The 13,403-nt window shown below is 41.9% G+C and overlaps 1 protein-coding gene across 1 annotated transcript in view; it reads right to left on the bottom strand.

Annotated features, from left to right (window-relative positions):
• Window positions 1-7,628: 7,628 nt before the first annotated feature.
• The window catches only part of KIF5C (kinesin family member 5C), a 154,231-nt gene continuing 148,456 nt past the window's right edge, over window positions 7,629-13,403 (bottom strand). The window contains exon 26 of the mRNA XM_039469948.2: window positions 7,629-11,336. The gene's annotated coding sequence lies outside the window, so the exon portion shown is untranslated. The remainder of the gene's footprint in view (window positions 11,337-13,403) is intronic.

The raw sequence follows: 13,403 nt of genomic DNA on the forward strand, positions 1-13,403 counted from the left end.
AGAAATGTCACTGCTTCTCACAACCCCAGTTCACACAAGGAGCACTCTGAAAATAAAATCGGGCTTCTCTTAGGTGGATAATAAATTGTGCAGCTGGCTAGGCACAGTGGCTCACGCCTGTAATCCCAGCACTTTGGGATGCTGAGACAGGTGGATCACTTGAGGTTAGGGGTTTGAGAACAGCCTGGGAAACATGGTGAAACCCCATCTCTACTAAAAATACAAATATTAGCGAGACATGGTGGCGGGTGCCTGTAATTCCAGCTACTCAGGAGACTGAGGCAGGAGAAGCACTTGAACCCGGAGGCAGAGGTGGCAGTGAGCTGAGATCGCACCACTGCACTCCAGCCTGGGCAACAGAGGGAGAGTGTTCCCACCACCCTATCCCCCTGCCCAGAAAAAAAACAGTGCAGCCTCTGTGTTAAATCTTAAGCAAGCCTAGACCCCTCTTGACCCAGGATTGCTAATACATCACTCCAGCCAGCGGGCAGGGGTGTGTCCTCCTACACACACACACACACACACACACACACACACACACTCCTCATTGTATGCAGCATTACTGTTTGAACAGCTGAGGCTATTCAGCGATCACGTTCAGGTAATAACCTGCAAAAATGTAAACGTGTTGTCTTGCTTCCTAAAGCCACACACTAATTAGACTCTAACCAGGGGACTTCAGTGATGCCATTTAGTTGTGTGAGCCCTGTAGTGGGAAATACTTCTTTCCATGCAGATCTCAGCAGGAACTGAGTCTGAAGCAAGAACAAGGCAGGCAGCAGCCGCAGCAAGAGCGGTTATCAAAGTTATGCTTCAAAAATGTCTGTGCTACCTGTGACACTCAAAAAAAAGTCAGCTCCAGAACAATCAGACAAAATTCTGAATCACCTCTTATCGACCAGTGAAATTCTCTCCAGGCTTACCAAGGGCAGGCAAAGATGTGTGTTTCTTTGGGTTTTTGATGTTCACCAGTCGCAGAGTCCTGATGTAGCAAGAAGTTGAAATAACTTTCCCGAAGTGAGTTGGGCATACCTCTCACGTACGAGGCCAGCAAGCAGCTTTTCCAAAGAGGCAGGCTGCAGGAGCTCCATTTTGCCGAGATGACTCTAAGAAGAGGCAGGTGGCCTGCTCAGACCTGTGCCTGACCCTGAGGTTGGGCAGCAAATCAGCTTCTCCATATTTATCCCTCAGTATTACTTTTTACACTCTCAGGTCCTGTAGATCCGCTTAAATTTGCTTGGCTGTTTAAAACACACCAGCCGGGATGTACTAGTCCTCTTTTATCAGGGTTTAAGAGCAGGCACTGAAGCATGGGCTACAGAGGTATGGGTCTGCTCACAACATTGCTGGCTACAAAAATGCGCAAATGCCTTTGGCATTGTATTTCTAAATCCAGGAAAGAAGTTGTTTATTATTCCAATTTGCTTCTTACTTCTGAAGTCAACACAAACATACTCATTTTTTGTTTTTGTTTGTTTGTTTGTTTGTTTGTTTTGAGAAAAAGTCTCACTCTGTCACCCAAGCTGGAGTGCAGTTTCAGCTCACCGCAACCTCCACCTCCTGGGTTCAAGCAATTCTCGTGCCTCAGCCTCCTGAGTAGCTGGGATTACAGGCATGTGCCACCACACCTAGCTAATATTTTTTGTATTTTTAGCAGATACGAGGTTTCACCATGTTGGCCAGGTTGGTCTTGAACTCCTGACCTCAAGTGATCCACCTGCCTTGGCCTCCCAAAGTGCTGGGATTACAGGCGTGAGCCACTGTGCCTGGCCCTTATGGTCCTTTTAATTTGATAGGTAAATGAGGGAAAGAAATACCAGTGTGGAGAAAGTTATTCGTGTAAAATCAGAGTTCTATTAGCACTAACACACCAAGCATAATCCTTCCTGAGGAACTTTGCAGCTGCTGTTCCATCTGTTTGCACCTACCTCCTGGTCTCTGCATGGCCAGCTCCCTCATTCACTAAGGCCTTCACTGACTACCCAGTCAAAACTAGACTGGAGTTACTTGCTATAACAGTACCCTGGTTTCTTATTTTCATAGCACTTGAATATACTAAGTCATTTTAGAAGGTGTTGTTCACTTGTTTATAATTTGCCCCTAAGGAAATGAAGACTGTCTTGTTTTATTCACATCTCTCTCCAGCTCTGGAAACAATGCTTAGTATAAGGTAGGTGCTCCAATACTTATTGAAATAATGAATAAACACTAATGTTTTTACAGAGGCTTTTTCGGTTCATTACATGGAGATTTCAGCTGCTCCCATATAAGACAGCTTAGATCTGGGAGTAAACTCGGATCAGGAAGTGAGGCAGGATGTGAACCCAGTCCCTCTGCACTCCTCCCCAGAGAGCTCAGCCTCTTGGTTAAGAACATGGACTCTGGAGCCAGCTCCACCACTACCTTGCTTTGTGATGTTGGGAGACTCACTCAACATCTCCACACCTCAGTTTTTTCATATGGGGTGAATAGCAGTACCACCCTCACTCATTCCTTGTAGGAGATTCCAGAATGCATGTGAAGGACTAGCTATTTTAGATGCATTGTGAGCCAGGTGCGACACTAAGAGAGATTAGGTAACTTGTTTGAGGCACTTGGTTGATAAGCAAAGTGTCAGAACTACTGGAACTCCAGTCTGCACTGCCGAAGTTCGCGGTTGATCATAGGGCACCTGCCACAGAGTACTCACTCAACAGATGACTGGCAAAACATTTCCACACAAGTAATGTCAATACTCGGGCTAATCGAGTCAGGAAGGTGTATTGCCAGTGCGTTGTGACTAGCTTTGGTCTTTGCCTGCTGAGGGTTGGTGCAGCAGAGTGAGGAGAAGGGTGACGTGCTGGGTTTGGGCTCTCTCCTGATGGTGTGCATGGTGCAAAGTGAGTCATCTGACTTCACTGGGTGGAACCAGATGATTCCCAATGTCCCTCATAGTCTTCTCTAAGTCCTGGTGATGTACTCCTTACTTCTTTAAGAACTCCCCAATTTATTTGTTCAGTATAGGAAAGGGAAAGCTATTTGGAAAGCACCATTTGTTGACAACTCATAGGGAAGATTGGGAGCGACATTCTACAGCAGCTTCCAGCCCTTACCTCTGAGACAGACAAGCAGGGGACTGTAAGAGACGGAACGTGGGCTCTACGGTCAAAACTAAGTGGCCTTGGACACGCGACTTTAACTCTTTGGATTTTGATGTTCTCATAGATTTCCGACAGTCTAAAGGGAGACAAAGCATTTAAAGTAGAGGCCCTGATAATAGTCATCTAGTGTTTAGGAGCGGCAGGACAGAGCAGGCTTGCACTCAACAGTGGGTTCCTGCCTCTGCTATGTGTTCTGGGACAGGAACATTCCAATACCTGGGTTATGGAAGGGAAGCAGACAACTTGTTTCCAGATGCTGGCAGAAGCCAAGTGTGCTTTTGTGTGCTGGTTTGGCTCAGTGAATCCTTGAGCATCTCTAATCTCCCTTTGGGGAACTTGTTAAGCTCCTACAAAGATTCTGCCAGGATTTAGTCTCTCAGTATTAACTGTGATTACTGGGCTTCTGGCTCCATGTATGGGAAACTGAGTGGACTTGATTCATGATCCAGCATCAGGACGTTGAGTGAAGGGCACTTACCTGCGCCCTCTGGTGTGAAAAGCCACAAAGCACAGAGCGTGGAAACGAGCCTGGAACCCTACTCCCTGCACCACACCGCAGAGGGTATGTCATACTCTCTACCCGTGAAATAGCCTAAGAGTAGGGTTCCCCCAAGAGGAAAGAGGGTGAAGAAGTGGGTACAATGAACTGGATGTTGGTGTCTCACCAAAATTCATATGCTGGAATACTAATCCAATGTGATGATATTCGCAGGTAGAGCCTTTTGGGGGTGATTAGGTCATCAGGGCGAGTTTATTGGTCATCACGAATGAGTTCAGTACCTGATAAGAGGAACCCCAGGGAGCTCTCTCCTCCTTCCACCATGTGTGGACACAGCAAGAAGTCAGGAGTCTGCAACCAGGAACAAGTCTTCACCAGAATGGTGCTGGCTGGTACCCTCAGCTTGGACTTCCAGCCTTCAAAACTGTGAAAACTAGATGTGTGTTGTTCATAAGCCTCCCAGTCTATGGTACTTTGCTACAGCAGCCCCAACTGATGAAGACGGTGGGTAAAGAAGGAACCCTACGTGGAGAGCTACAAAGAGATCTGATGCCATCGGGCAGAATCAGACAATTCCCAATGTCTCCGCATGTTCTTTCCTCCTCTACTCTAAGTATTGGTGATGCTAGGCAGAAGACAATAGCTGGGGTCCAAGACAAACATACTTTCTCCTAGGAAGTTTTTAACAAAAACAATACCTTATATTCAAGTAGCGCTGTTATAAAATGTCTTCCTACAGTTTCTCATCTGATCCCTGAAAGGCACTGTGAAGAATGGAGCATCATGGGCTAAATTCAGGTATGGAGATGAACTCGCTGAGATTCTTACATAGTTAAACCCTAGCAAGTGGATGTGAAGCTGAGAGTCAGAACCAGGTTCCGCATGCATCATTATTTCCATGTGGAATTACTCAGTAGTACCGCTGCCTACCAGCCAGTACTCCAGAGGTATTTTGCTGTTGCATATAGGTCCCAGAAGGGGGCTACAGGGCAGCAAGAATGCTGGGCTGGAGGTTAAGGTCTGTAGGCAGGCAGCTAGGCACTGGCTGAAGGAGTCAACATCTGGTTACCTAGACACATCTGCCACCAGCCTGTGCTTCTAGGTAGCCCATCAGAACACCCTCAGACAGGAGAGGCACAGATAAAGGGAGGAGCTCATAAGGGAACCCCACTGTTTCAGCCTTCTGTGGTTGAACTCACGCATGCTTGTGTGGTATGATAGGCATGTTTATTTTTTCTAAAACCTAAAGTTCTAAAATGAAATCCTATTAACCATCATGATGGGGCTGGAGGTGATGTAGGGGACAGCCTCCTCTGAGGCTTCACCCATCCCTGGCGATGAGAGGAAACCCATCCAGTGCCCTTCAGTCCTTCCCTGAGAGCCATTTCAGGTGGGGCAAGAGAGTACTGAGAGCTTTTTACTGAAGCAGAATATAGGTTATACATGTTTTAATGCAGACAGAGAGAATTTGTGTCTTAAAAAAAAATCCACATGGATAATAAGTTAAATTCTTATGACTCATGATTTGAAAACTGACAGAAGTAATGACTACGCTTAGCTTCTAAGTATGTTATGTATGAAAGATTCTGACAAGGGCACTACTGAAATGCAGCCTTCCTGTAGAGTTCAGTGTTATCAGGTGCCCTTGCTGGGAGGCATCCTCCTTCGTTACTGTTTTCTTTTCTAGACACATTTGATTGCTTAAAGTAACTCAAATCACAATGAAGTTTCAGATTCCAGTGAAAGGAGAGAATAGAAAAGTTGCAAAGGCATACAGCTTTGTATAAATTCTTTACAAAATGGCTTTTGAGGTTGGCTGCTGCTTATCACTATTATAGAGAGACGTACACATGTGTGTATATACACATGTACACACACACACACACACACACACACATATATATCTCCCAATCACTATTCAGAGAGGCAGTATTATTTGCTGCTGCAAGCATGAGCCTTAGAAACAGACTGTGTGGGTTTCAATCCTGGCGCCTCCTCTTGCCAGCAGTGAGACCTTGGGCAGGCTACTTAACCTCTCTGTGCCTGTTTCCTTACCTGTAAAGAAGAGATAATGGTGCATTCCTCATGGAGTTATTAGGAGGATTAGATGGATTAATACATGTAGAGCACTTAAAACAATGTCTGGCACACAGCCAGAATAGTGCCCTGGAATTAATTGACTGTTTAGTGTAGCTTTCTGAGCATTACAAGATTCTGATGCTCTTTCATGTCATCCAGAACAAGTTTGTCAATTTCTCTAATGTCATTTACATTCTGAAGGAATAAAATATTGTTGTAGGCAAATCTTGATCAGCTATACTATGAGAATCATTTGCCATCTGGGCATGGGGAAGGGTGAAGATTTGAAAGGTGTTCAATGGGAAAGAGGGCCTCCTGGAAGTCCAGAGCAAACTGCTCTTGCACTGCGGACGCAAAGCAGATAAAGAATCCCGACCTTTGCCATCCAGGGTACTGCAGGAAGACAGACCACCAACAGTGGTTACCTACAGGATCTTTTTATTATTTTGAACCCAACTAACCACATAGAAAGATTGGTGTTTTCTTTGCAAATTGGACGATGAACCACCGAACACCAAAAGGAAAGTGAAAACCCCATGGCTCAGGACGCCTTTGTCAAGTAAGCCCACATTTTCAACTAATGTGTCACCCAAGAGGTGCCTCCTATTTCTGTTCAGTGTATTATGTACACAAGACAAATAACAAGACCCGACCTGTCGCAAATGCTAGAATGAAACCTGCCAATACACACATCACCAGTAATTGCCTTTGCAGATTATTGCTCCAGTTCCACTTTCTCCCACACATGCTCCAGTTCTGTGCTTCTGAGGCAAAGCCAGAGCCCAGTTCAGAGCTTGGCGAAACAAGAAACCTCAAGAAAGGCTCGCAGGAACCAAGAGAACACTGGCGTCAATGCAGTCCAATCGCATCGCAAAGCCGCTGTGTTCTGGGATCTGTGGGGGTCATTTCCCATTGATATTTAAATTTGCTTTGTAATCTGGTTCTTTCAGAGAACTGCATTCCCATCTAAAACACACAGGCATCAGCTGAATATTCAACTACCACTTTTGAAACTTACTACATAAGTCACCTTTAACAATCTGATATCTGGAAACTTCCTCTTCAGAGTTCTTAGAGTAACAATTTCAAAAAAGATGGATAAGACAGCATAAAAGCACACCATTTGCAGTGCCCTCAATTACACGTTCACTTGGCATCTATCCCTTCCATTTTTAATCAATTAAGGGAAAGAGGTTTACTGTCTGGCTCTCGTGCACCATTAATCAAACCAAGCACAGGAATGAGGAGGCTTTACATACACAATGTCATGCATGGTCACGTGATTCTAGTGACCCGAGGAAGGGAAGTCTCCTTGTTATGAGAGCAGATAAAAAATAATTCTGTGTCCTGGCACTGGTTATCCTCCAAAGGATTCATGCTCTGGTGTCCTCTCAAGAGATCTCAGACCTGTACATTAACACTAAGAATCCATAGGTTAAACAGGAATATAAACAACCCAGTCCTCGAAAGATCCCGATACTCTTTCAACATATGCAAACAGGGCTGCATTCATTAGGTGGAGAATTAACACCCTTCCTAGGCAAGAAGAAATTCAGATATTCAGCAAATACACTGCTCCACTGAGCTTTAAAGTCAATCCTACTTTTTAAAAAGCTAATAAGACACTTTTTTTACATCAGTTGCTATCTTTTCAGAACAGAAGTGACAAATGTCAAGATTTCTTAGTTCCGAAATGAAAAAAATTTAAAAAAATAAACTTTTTTTAGAGTATTTAAGCAAAGTCCAAGAAAAAATGGTCAAGGTCAACTTTGTTTATGCTGTATATTGGAGCAGCTGCTCACTTGAAGTGAACTCTTTTGAGGCCAGAAAACGGCTCATCCCCTCATGGGCACTGACATCTTCAATGACTGTACCTTCAGGATGACTCAAATAAGGAGAAACAGACCAGCCAAAGTTTAATTCAATTTTATTTCCACTTTTAGTATTTTTCAAATTATACAACATGCAGTCTGCCAGAGTACCCATACATCTTCATTTTAGAACCTAGAAGATTACCAAAATTTTCCATGGGCCAGCGGAGGGTAACTTCCACATCTTTTGTTCCATGGACTATAGTACAGCATCATTATTGATATAAACCACGATTCTCCCCTCAAACCCCCAAACAAGTTTGTCCACAATTTTTTTAATGTGAAAGCTACTGTACAAATACATAAAGCCCAGAAAACACACATCTGCAGTACACAGGACACACTTTACAAACTAGACATGTATAATTCTACAGAATGCCCTATTCCCCTTATATCTGCACACAATGAACAGTATTTAAAATTGATACACAATTTTTAAATAAGTAAGCAGACTTCACGGAGCGGCGCTTCCTTTGGCAGTTACCCAGCCATTATTCAATGCTTGGTTTAAAAAGGCTAAATTGTTAGTGTTAAATGAAGCAATTTTAGACTATGATGGTTTCTTTAGCTTGCTCAAGATTCTGGGTGAGACAATGAAGTGAAATCTTCCCCTCACCCTCTGCCAATGAAAAACTTTCCCAATATGTCATATAGCTAGAGTTCAAATGTCTCCTGCCCTACTTAAAAAAAAAAAAATGCACTTCGAAAGAGGGGATTGTTAAAAACTTTTATTTGCTTTCAGTTATCTCTATAGGAACTAGCGCTTCTTCATGTAAACTTTAGGGCTTTAAAAAGTCACCACATGCTACATTCTAAACAAACATTTTTATTTCTTCATTTATCCCAATATTATCTATAAATTCTGATTTTCTTAATCACATGATTCTATTTCCTTTAAAAGTCTTAATCTGAAACTCTTAAGCGTTCTGTCTACTGCCTGTTTAACAAAAGTGTGCAGCATTTGAAGAGATGATATGTTTGCACAGAATTATCTAGTAATTGACAAAATCATATTTGGCATTATATATTTTAGTTCCCAACCATAAATCTTGATATCTCAAACATTCTCCTAATTTACCAATCCCCCATCCTGCAGATAAAGATTACTTGTAGAAACCATCTGGCTGTTCTCTTAGAGCATCAAAGAATAAACTTTCAAGAAATAGCATGAAATGTAAAATTATTCATAGAGGAGAAAAAGGCACACATACACACTAGTCAAAAACTGCATATAACCAAAAACATAATCATGAGCTTAATTATTCAGAAGTGTTGTTTTTACATTTAAAGTACAGGGAGTAACAGTCTAAAAACCTGAAAATTGCACAATTGTGGCTTTTTAAAAAAGTGGCCTGCAGAGAACATGGTCCTGATATAATAACTGGCTTATTATACATAGCAATATATAAGGACCCATTTGAATAATCCATTCCAATAATTTGCCTCCCTTTTAGTCACAGTACAGGAAAATTAGATTAGAAGTCCTATAAAGATTGAAGCTAGGTGAACTGACTGGCTGATCAGCAACTAGCAGAATGATCTTTAAGAGACATCAAAGCCAACTTTCTCTGTGAATAAAAGTAAAGCGAATTTTCCCAGTCCCTTGTAAAGATCAAGGAATAGGGAACTACAAGTGAATGTTTCCCTTTGAAACATGAAAGTGTTAAGCAATTCTTTAGAAGTAGAAAGGGGTTACCCAGGGAAAAAAAATCACTCTGGAAAGAATCTAAAACAATCTATTTTATGACGGATATTAGCAAGAACCAAAAATTATCACTGACTTTTCTTCAATTTCCAAACAAAAAGTAATACAATTGCATAATGGAGAGTAGTAATATGACAATTATTAAATGGCAATTCTTCTCAAACACCAATGTTTTACTTTCCCAAATCAGAGGGAAACATATTAACAAGGTGATGCGGCATATGTTATTACCTGATTAGCTTTGCAAACGCTGCCCTCAAGGACCCTCCTATCAGACTGTAAATAATGATGGAGTAGGTATATTGGGCTGGCACTGATAACAAAATCAAAGAAGGAAAAAAAATTAAACAAATGCAAAATTGCCATCTTCACGAAATAAATACTTCAAGAGAATTTGTCCTCCTCTCTCCCCTTATCCCCCGACCCAAAACAAAACACACATAAACAAAGTGCAACATTTACCAAATAAATTAAGTCAAAGTGGGTTTGCTTCGCTAGGGAATTTTTATACAAGAAATGTTTGGATGTCCATGCACAGTTCTTAGCACTTTACACACACACACACACACACACACACACACACACACACACTTGAACTACCTTCGACCTACACAGCCATGAGAAAAGCCCAGTCTCTCCTGGCATATACTTCATTACAGTGGTGAAAGCTTCAGGGTACAGTGCCAGCTCACCCATCTTGGGCCCACATCAGGAGAGGATAGGAGCTTTCACTGAGATTGGTTTCATTGTCATTGACCTACCCCCAAATTTGTCAAAAAAAAAAAAAAAAAAATTAGCAGCACACAAGACCAACTTAACTGAATCTTTGTCAGTTTCTCTGAAAACTTTACTACTTGGAAATTGATCTTCTTAATAAGCACAACTGGAAGTAAGGGTTGATTCACCTTTAGATTTATGTATTTGAATAAAGTAATAACTAAATATAAAATATCCAACTATATGGATTTTTTCTAATTGTGTCTAAGAAGATGAAACCTATTTGGTGTCAAAGAATTCAAATAAACAGTCTGCAATGATGGGTTAAAATAATAACTTATTCAAGGCAACTTATTCATAGACAAGCACAAGGAACAAAATCTTCTCAAGTACTTTCTCCCCAAGGCTTCCTTTTTCAACTGCTGGAATGATGCTGGATTTCTTCGGCCATACCCCCTCAAACGGAAAATGGTTAGAGAAAGAGGCCGTTCCTGATGCAAGCTCCAGAAGGATCAGGGAGGAAGAAGTGAGGAGAGGGGCAGCCACATTTCCACGTATCCAACTCTGCAGCATTTTCAGCACTTCTGAAAGAATGATGTTCAAACCAGGCTGGTCAAGACTAGTTGCTGCAGGTTCAAAAGCAAGCAGCTCGGAGGTGAATTTTATGACATTTTGCATTTACATAGATGTATTTGAATGAACAAATTCTACATTGCCACTGTCATTGTTTTTCTGCCCCAAAGAAATTTGCTTTGCATTTTAACAGGTGCCATACTAAAAGGTATATTTTACAGATCCAAAGATGTAGCCAGGATATTCAAAATGTGTCTTTGGGGTAATTTGTTTTGGAAAAGTGTTCAGAATGAAAACTTTGAACCCTATAGCAGCACTTTTTGTTCCTTAAAAATATAAAGTAACGTGTTTATTTTACAGGAAACCAGACAGTTGAGGCAGAGCTTGGTCACCTGCCTCCACGGCACTTGGTTGTTCCCCTCCAGGGAATGGCACATCAGGGCGTACCGATGGGATGGTGCCCTGCCCAGAGGAGGCTCCAGGGACCACCCAGAAACCACCCAACATCCCGGAGGCCGGGTCAGCGGTAATGGTTCTGCGTAGTAACCATCTCCTTCAGATTTCTCAGAAAGAGAAAAGTCCGAGCACACATCTGTACACACAGAAACTCTACACAGCTCAAAGACCTGAAACTGGTATACTGCAGATGGCTGGGGTAAGCAAGTATAAAAAAAAAATGGAAACTGTAAGAGGGAAAAAAATAAAGGAATTGGTGATTAATGTAGTCCTTGACATGCTACGTGGAGTCGTATCTGTTGAAAGAGAACCAAAGAGAGAACATAGGAATTAGAGAAGACAGTAGAAATTTACTCATCAAAAAAAAATTTAATTCTAGATGTTTAGACCAGAGCTTTCAGATACAAATATAACACGAACCACATATTTTTTTTTTTTTTTTTTTTTTTTTTTTTTTGCTTTTGTTTGTTTTTGAGACAGTTTTGCTCTTGTTGCCCAGGCTGGAGTGCAGTGGGTGTGATCTCAGCTCACTGCAACTTCTGCCTCTCGGGTTCAAGAAATTCTTCTGCCTCAGCCTCCCAAGTAGCTGGGATTACAGGGGCGTGCCATCATGCCCAGCTAATTTTTGTATTTTTAGTAGAGACAGGGTTTTCCCATGTTGGCCAGGCCGGTCTCGAACTCCTGACCTCAGGTGATCCGCCCGCCTCGGCCTCCCAAAGTGCTGGGATTACAGGTGTGAGCCACCACGCCTGGTCTAGCCATATATTTAATTTCAAATTTTCTAGTGGCTACATTAAAAAGTAAAAAGAAATAGGTAAGATTAATTGTAATATATTTCATATAGCTTAACATATTCAAAATAGTATCATTTCAACATGTAATTGGTATTACATGTTGAGATCGTTTACATTACAATATTACTACTGAGATCTTTTTTTCACACAATAGTGTTTGCAATCTGGTATATATTTTCCACTTTCAGCACATCTCAATTTGGACTTAGCCACATTTTGAGAGCTCAAAAAACACATGTGGCTAGTAGCACGTGAACAGCACAGCCTCCTACTTCCTGATTTTAAGTATTTAGTCCTGACAGTCTCAACACCTCTTCCATAAGTATCTGTTGAGGCTGTATATATTCACAGTAACATAATGCATTTTCTCATTCCTATGGGGGAATTAAAACATTTCTCATTTTCCTGCACTTAGGATAGCAAGCAGGTGCAACAGGGCCCCTAACCCAAGCTCTCTGTAGAAAGACGTTCCCAGTTCCGAAATGTATGCTCCATCTCCAACAGATAATGAGATTCACCAAAAAACACACCCTTCCATCACATTCCACTTCTCACCAGAGGTTTGGCTAGTGCTGGGCACATCTCCAGGTGAACATCTAGACCAGCCTGAGTGGCCTCTGTCAGCCTGTACCCAATGCCTGTTAGCTCAGCTTTCAGAAGACACTGAAAGGCTCTGCTTCCCATCACCAGCTTGAAGCCCTAGATCTGAGATCTTGCTATATGTGCAGAGCTCATGGTATTCTAGGGGATGGGGACAGGGATGACAAAAGAGGGAGGCAGAACCTCAGCCTTGAAAAATACATGGAATTACCTAGTACTGGAAATATGACAGCCACAAAGAAAAGCCCAACTTCTTTTTTGATTAAAAAAAAAAAAAAAAAAAAAAAAAAAGCATCCATAACGTGACACATTGTGCTTTCCGTTTTGCCTCTAGAAGGCTTATATCAAAATTTGGTGCTCAACTGTGGTAAATGTCTCAGATTCCTGCTACCATGCTTTTTCTTCCTTCACTCTCCTGATTTATATGCTATAACATTGTAAGCAACCTCACATATTTTGTATCGATAAGCAGGATGTAAGTTACATATAAATGGAAAAATTCGCAGTCTGGAAAGGGGTTATAAAAGTAGATAAAAGCAAAGTAGGTGAAAAAGGAGAAGAAATACAGAACAGAAACTGAGTAGAAAATAAAAAAACATAACAACACATTCTTTTTAAAAATACCACCTCTTGGCTGGGCACAGTGGCTCATGCCTGTAATCCCAACACTTTGGTTTGGGAGGCCAAAGCAGGTGGATCACTTGAGGTCAAGAACTGGGGACCAGCCTGGCCAACATGGTAAAACCCAAACTCTACTAAAAATATAAAAATTAGCCAAGCATGGTGGCATGTGCCTGTAGTCTCAACTACTTGGGAGACTGAGGCAGGAGAATCACTTGAACCTGGGAGGCAGAGGCTGCAGTGAGCCGAGATCATGCCACTGCACTCCAGCCTGGGTGACAAGAGACTCAGTCTCAAAAAAAAAAAAAAAAAAAAAGAAAGAAAAAATATTCAGAGAACTCATTTGGC

The sequence above is a fragment of the Saimiri boliviensis genome, chromosome 5 (genome assembly GCF_048565385.1).
Source record: "Saimiri boliviensis isolate mSaiBol1 chromosome 5, mSaiBol1.pri, whole genome shotgun sequence".
NCBI lineage: Eukaryota > Metazoa > Chordata > Mammalia > Primates > Cebidae > Saimiri > Saimiri boliviensis.